Below are 7,626 nucleotides of genomic sequence, written 5' to 3' on the forward strand. Positions count from 1 at the left end.
AGTTATTGAAAACCAGGGAGGTGCCAGTTCCTAAGCAAATGTATAAATGTAAGCATACAAACATTTGACAATAACATTTAGAAGGTTTCCAATGGTGTAAAACACTGTTAATGCTTTGTTTACCAACAAGTTTAATTGCTAGTGTACATTTAAACGCACCACCCTATATATGAGTTTTGCACTCTTAGTTAAGAAATGGCCGCGACTTTTGGTCACCAATATCAGTTTTTGGGTGCTGTTGAAACATATTACTAGGCTTCAAAAACATCTGAAGGACGACCATGATTTGAGTGCTTGACTTCAGTTTGGAGTGGAATTATCGACACAAGGCAAAAACATCTGTGTTGGGCATGAAGAAGTCATGATACCTTCTATTGGTCATAATACTGATCCTATTATTTTGCAGTTCGCAACTGCTCAATTGGTGTTGCCCTCATGCAGAAGCAGTTTATACAGGCTTTGATCTGAAGAACTGGTATTAACAAAGGAAGAGATGAGAAACTGTTTGAACTGCATGGTTTTTGAACCAATTACATCCGTAAATTACAAATTACAAGTATTTTATTCTTAGATGTATTGGAATTTAGAAACTTAAATTTTTTAAAAAAACACAAAAACAAAAACAAACATGTATGATGCCACAGACTTTGGATTTCGAATACACCATAACTTCTCAGGGTCAAGGCATGGCAAAGGTGCATCAGACGGCGAGAGTGCAGTCGTGAAAAGTGCCAATACCACAATATTACAGAATGGCTCAAAGGTGAACTGGACAGGACTCATCGAGCCTGAGAGTATCACAAAGAACCCATCTGGAGCTTCTGATCTTGGAAAAAACAAGATCTTCTCTACCATATACATGCACAAGTTGTAGAATACATTTTTTCTGTACCCTTCAGAACAAATATAGCAGTGGACAAGTTATTGCCAAACAAATCTGTTGTTCAATATGTCAAATTTCAACAGAACATGCGATTGTAGGTATAATGGAGAGGCCATCAGTCCTGAGGAAAGACTGGAATGGAAAGATGTGTGTTATCCACCAACTGATGAACAATGTGTAAAAAACTAGACCATGCTTATGCTTATTATGCGGTTTGCAACTGCTCAATTGGTGCCGACCACAGGCAAGAAATTTATACAGGTTTTGATCTGAAGAACTGGTATTAACAAAGGAAGAGATGAGAAACTGTTTGAACTGCATGGTTTGTGAACCAATGCCATCTGTAAAATACAAATTGCATTATACTTTAAGTACTTTATTCTTAGATGTATTGGAATTCGGAAACTTAAATACAAATCAAAAACAAACATGCACGATGCCACAGAGTTTGTGGAGTTTGAATACACCATAACTTCTCAGGGTCAAGGCATTGCAAAAGTGCATCAGACGGCGAGAATGCAGTCGTGAAAAGTGCAGATACCCCAATATTACAGAGTGGCTCAAAAGTGAACAGGATAGGACTCAACCAAGCTGAGAAAATCAGAAAGAAGCCATTGGCAACTTCTGATCTTGAAAGAAACAAGATTTTCTCTACCATATACATTGCACAAGATGTATTATACATTTTGTTTGTACCCTTCAGAACAAATATAGCAGTGGACAAGTTATTGCCAAACAAATCTGTTGATCAATATGCAAGATTTCAACAGAACATGCGATTGTATACTCTGTAGGTATAATGGAGAGGCCATCAATCCTGAGGAAAGACTGGAATGGAAAGATGTGTGTTATCCACCAACTGATGAGCAATGTGTAAAAAAAAACCATGCTTATATGATTATTATGCAGTTCGCAACTGCTCAATTGGTGTCGACCTCAGGCAGAAGCAGTTTGATTACTGACTACATGAGTAGCAGCAGCAGCAGCTCTGGCTCCGAATCAGACGAGGAGTCATCTTCTACACGTCCCACCTCACCTAAAGACATTGCTGCTGGCAGTGTTGGAGCAAGGAAATATTTGGTGTTTGAAGATCAACTCCACGATTTGCTCCGCCATGTACGGTGCAGAGAAAAGAATTGTGAAAGTGTGCTACAGCTCCCGACCAACTGGGCCGACAATGAGACAGTCAAAGGATCTGCACTCATTTACAAAGCACAATGCCACAATGGCCATGATTTTAAATGGACATTGCAGACCTTGATAGGTTGTGGCAGTGCTGCCATTCCTGCCGGCAATCTTTTAATTCCTGCCGCAATTCTATATAGTGGGTGTAATTACGGCAAGGTCAGCCACTTTGCTAGCCTTTTAAATATGGGTTTCATTTTGCGCACCACATTTGACAAACACTTGTCCCCATAGTCACAAGTCTGGCATGAAATCAGGGTAAAGGGGGGAGCTAGTCTTGCTGGTGATGCCAGGTGTGACTCGCCTGGCTACTCAGCGAAATTTTGCACATATTCAACTATGGACATGGACACACAAAAAATTGTACATATCGAAACTGTTCAGGTAACAGAAGTGACCTCCAGCAACACCATGGAAAAAGAGGCCTGTCGCCGAGTCTTGGATAGGCTGGAGGCCAACATGATGGTAAAGATCTTTTGCACTGACCGCCATATGGGTATTCAATTTTAGATGATGCACGAAGAGTACGACTATATAGATCATCAATACGATGTTTGGCACCTGGCAAAATCAGTAGCAAGCAAGCTTGTTGCTAAAGCAAGAAAGAAAGACACAGAGCAACTGATGGCATGGGTTCCTCCACAACCCAGTCCCACCCTTTTTTTTCTTTGGCTTTCCAAAATTGCAGTAGTGGTCTTTCACCATTTACCAGTAACTAGGATAAGGAAGAAGACCCACAAAATATCTCTGTTATCAGGTCAAAGGTCAAGAAAAATCACGACCTGATACAGTCACTCACTTGCTGATGAAAGATGGATTACAAAATTCTGAAGTAGGAATTATTTCTTTGTGTTTGGATCAAAAGTCGTGCCTATAGATGTGGCTATTTTCAAAGATTCAATAGTGAGACATGTTAAAGGAATGTCCACGAAATAAAGAGTGCATCATGGACATTTGATGTAAATCCATTTCCAGGTGCAACACTTGCCAGCCTCCGACATAGTATTAAACGTTCTGAAATAAATTGACCGCCTGATATTGTGGTTCTGCATGCTGGAACGAACACATTTGCCTCTGGTGTATCAGTGAGTAAGGCGCTGAAACAAGCCACTGAACTATAGGAAGCAGCAAAGACTGTTACACAATCTCCACATATATTTTTTTCCAATATTTTACAAAGATGGGACTAACAAGTCACAAGACATTTATGACAAATGTGTGGAGTTTAACAATAACATTTGTGGTATATTTCCTTACATTGATGTGAGACAGTGTTTTTGACATTAAAAACTTTAAGGATGACAATTTGCACTTGAATGACGAAGGAGCTATACTCTTTACACAATCACTTGGTGCTGCAGTGAAACAAACTTTAAACACAGTCAGGATTCCAAACCCAACACCAGTTAAGATGGTGGATTCCACCGCTTGTAAAGTTGAAATCAAAGGAGGAAGAAAAAGAGAAGAAGAAAGCAGAGGCATTTGAGGGTAATGCAAGGCCCAGGAAATGTGCTCCACCACCGCGCTCACCGGCATGGAAACAATTCGGATCAATACAAAGAGTCTGCATGTTGACGTAGGTGATAGTTTCACCCAACTTGGATTTATGTAATCCAGGGCATAGCCAGATTAAGGTGAGAAAAAGGGAATATGTAGGTTCCCCCCCCCTTTTTTTTTTAAATCAAATTTTCTTCCACTGGATTTATTAATAATATTTTGTAAAGTAGACCTACATGTAGATAAAGTGGATTAATGAAAATATAGGCAAAATATGCAAATCAGCTATTTAATATTCAGAATATGAAAATAATGTGACACAAAACTATACAGCACATCAGACTACCAGCCATCTAATCAATCAAACCACCAAGCAACCATTTGGATGATAAAATAAACCCCACATATGTTTGGGGGCAAAAATGGCATGTGTCATAATTGCATAGTTTGGGATTTACGGATCTCTGAATGTCCATCAAAAAAGACATTCAAAGTGAAGTTATTGTTTTATTTTTTTTCCCCAGGTCATATGGGATGCAGCGTATGACACACTATCAACAGGTGATGCAGGAACATGGTACCATGCCAGAGTTAGACTGAAAGCACACAACGTTACCAAGAACCCAATGAATGTATCAATGCGGCAGAAGACCTTCTGAAGAAATACACTAAAGGGTTACTCATTGAGCAGCATTGACGTATTTTGGCATGCACAACATTGAGGATGAGCCAACAATGAACACATTTCAATTTGGTGCGATGGAGGAGGAAACATATGCAAAGACATGCATATATGAGATCCTCAATGCATATGTACTTCCATCCATCACTGAGTCAACCAGTAGCGCAGGCCACAAGTTTCAGTGCCATCATGTAATAAGAAATACATCACAAGAAGGAATCTCAAGAAGCACCTGAAAGAGAAGCACAAGGGGCAGCCACCACATGCTACACCCGATGATTCTACTGATGTCCATGTTAGGAATTTCTGTAGTAGCACCCTCAGCATGTGCATGATAGCAATGAACTTCACTGATGCACGCAAGCATGCGGATGGTGAAAGACTCATCAGACTACACAAGTTCCTGTTGCTTTTTTTATGGGTGTAGGTAAGACCCAATATGCCGACCAGTCCTGCCACCTGTTAGCTTAGGTTCATTGCCTTTTGTCACCACGTTTAGCCCATGAGCTAACATGGTGTAGGTTTGTCAACAACAAAGGCCTTCAGGACAGTAATATTGAACCTTACCGTGAAATGGAACATAACAACAGGAGTACTAAAGACTTGATACATATGTACTGCCATCAATCACCGAGTCAACCAGTAGCACAGGCCACAAGTTTCAGTGCCATCTATGTAATAAGAAATACGTCACACGAAGAAATCTCAAGAAGCACCTGAAAGAGAAGTACAAGGGGCAGCCACCACATGCTACACCCGATGATTCTACTGATGTCCATGTGAAGAATTACTGCAGCAGCACCCTCAGCATGTGTATGATCGTCATCGACTTTACTGATGCACGGAAAGAATCATCAGACTGTACAAGTTCTTGTTGCTCTTCTTTATGGATGCAGGTAAGACCCCAGTATGCTGACCAGTCCTGCCACCTGTTAACATGGTGTAGGTTCGTCAACAACAAAGGCCTTCAGGACAGTAACATTGAACCTGACCATAAAATGGAACATAACAATAGAAGCACTAAGGATATGACTCGGGCATTTCACGGTCATGTCACCAATAAATTCATAGACCGTGTAAGTCGGAGCACATATAAGTTGGAGAAGATCCTCAAACGATATAATGTGATGTCGGGTGTCAGAAACAAGTCTGGCAAGCATGATGACAAGCTGGAGCAAGATGTGAAAGATATCGACAGTCTTGCTGTGCACCTTCATTAAGAAGATATATTCACATCCAAGCTGGCTAAACGCTACAACATATTCACAAGTGTTCCCCGTAACTGGATAAGTAGTCAAATAGATCCGCTTGAATTGCAGGTATGTATGAAGGACCAGCTGAAAAAACTTTCTGCAAAAAACATGTTTAAAAGATACACCTCTCCATAGTGGCAAACCTTTTCAACAATTAAAGGAATATTATAACATTCCCATAAGAAATATATTTTGATTTAACCGGCTCCCTGCTACAGAATGAAGAATCGGAGATCTGAATACTATGACAAGTTAGAGCAAGAGGTGGAGAATAAATTGGACACAAATAGAAATTACAAAAAAATCGGAGACAGAGCTATGGTTGTTGTAAGAGATGCATGTCTGCGTAGAAATACCTAGAGAAAACGAAGCCTAACCATGGTGCAAAGAGTAAGTATGGACTTACAATGTCACTTTTAAAATTTTATAATTTTTACAAGTATGGTAGGCCTAACGTCAACATTTTAACCCATGTGTATTGCTTGATGACTAAAACTGCATGATTATGGCAACGCCCCGCCGAAAAACGGACATGCCACAACGTGGCAGCGCCCAACTTCACTACCAGTTGTAAATCTGAAATACACAACCAATTAATGAAAGACAATGAACTTGTAAAATTGAACAAGATGACAGTTAATAGATCATGGTTTGTTTCCGGAAGGTAGGCCTCAATAAAATTCGCCAGTGATGTGGTTTCATAACTCCCTGGTAACTGGATCACACACCTTTTGGAATTTGTAGTACATGCCATAGACTTTGTGTTACGATCATTTCGATCGTGGTGCAGAACTCAAAAGCGTGATCCAGTTGACATAGCGATAATCGGATTACACGTACCACTTTGCTGGCGAATTAATAATGAAAACTATAACTAGTAGGCCTAGTCCTACACGTAGGCCTCCTTCAATAATTGAAACTCTTTGACTCACCCAAAGCCATTAATTTTTTTTACTGCAGGTATCACCACTTTTATCGGCGCCTCCTCGTTGAAAGAAGAATGGTTTTACAGTAGTAATGGGAACCAGCCAACCCAGAGTTCCTAAAGGTGCGAGTGATGTAATTGCCAAAGGTCTGGACGGTGGATGGATAACAAGACCCGTTTGTTTCAGCATCGGTGGGTTTAAACACCTAGGCCCAGTTAAAAGAGGAACCAAAGGCAAAGGCTAAAGCTTAACAAGCTGAGATGTTAAAAGCGCATCTACATCTAGACAACTCAGAACTTGACATTACCTACTAAAAGATCCGATCAGCATCTGACTTTGTTAGCAGAACTTTTAAAGTTCTGAAACATTATATAAAAGTTGTACTTTTGGGACCATGCATAATGCGCAAAAAATATATTAGCATTTAACCAACCTTGAAAGGAAAGATTTGAATGACTGGCTGCTGCACATGTTCATGACTTACAAATTACCTCACTCTTAGATGTACATTTGTATTACATGCAATCCGAGTAACGACCTTGTCTTTAACTTACCCTTTTTTTTGACATTTTGAAATGGAAATATATGTACTGTACAAACACAAAGTATGGTAATTAAAACATAAACATACATGTAATATAGTTGATACTGTCTGACTCAATGGTTCGGATAATAGGACAAAAGGTCATAAGTTCAAATCTGCCTCCAGATACATGATGCATGGAACAAATACAAAGTCAATCAATATCACTTCAACTGGGGATTTCTTTTGTGATTTATTTATGCTTCATGTCTTCTGGAGGCAGATTTGAACTATTGACCTTTCGTGAAATTGCATTATACATATATGTATGAAAGACAAAAGGTCATTAGTTCAAATATGCCTCAAGAAGACATGATGCATGGAACAAGTACAAAGCCAATCAATATCACTTCAACTGGGGATTTCTTTTGTGCTTCATGCATGCATCATGTCTTCTGGAGGCAGATTTGAACTAATGACCTTTTGTAAAATTGCCCTACAGATGTATATTTGTCCATTTTGCTTACCATGATGAAGGAGCCCATCAAATCTACAGATACTTCAGATAATTTTTGGCCCTGGTGCAATGTACACGTACCTGTGGTGTTCATGTACATGTCATGTAGCATATCATCTGGATAGCGTTGTACATCTGTGTATTTGGTGCCAAGCTGCCT

This window comes from Amphiura filiformis, chromosome 12 (genome assembly GCF_039555335.1).
Source record: "Amphiura filiformis chromosome 12, Afil_fr2py, whole genome shotgun sequence".
In the NCBI taxonomy this organism is placed as follows: Eukaryota; Metazoa; Echinodermata; class Ophiuroidea; order Amphilepidida; family Amphiuridae; genus Amphiura; species Amphiura filiformis.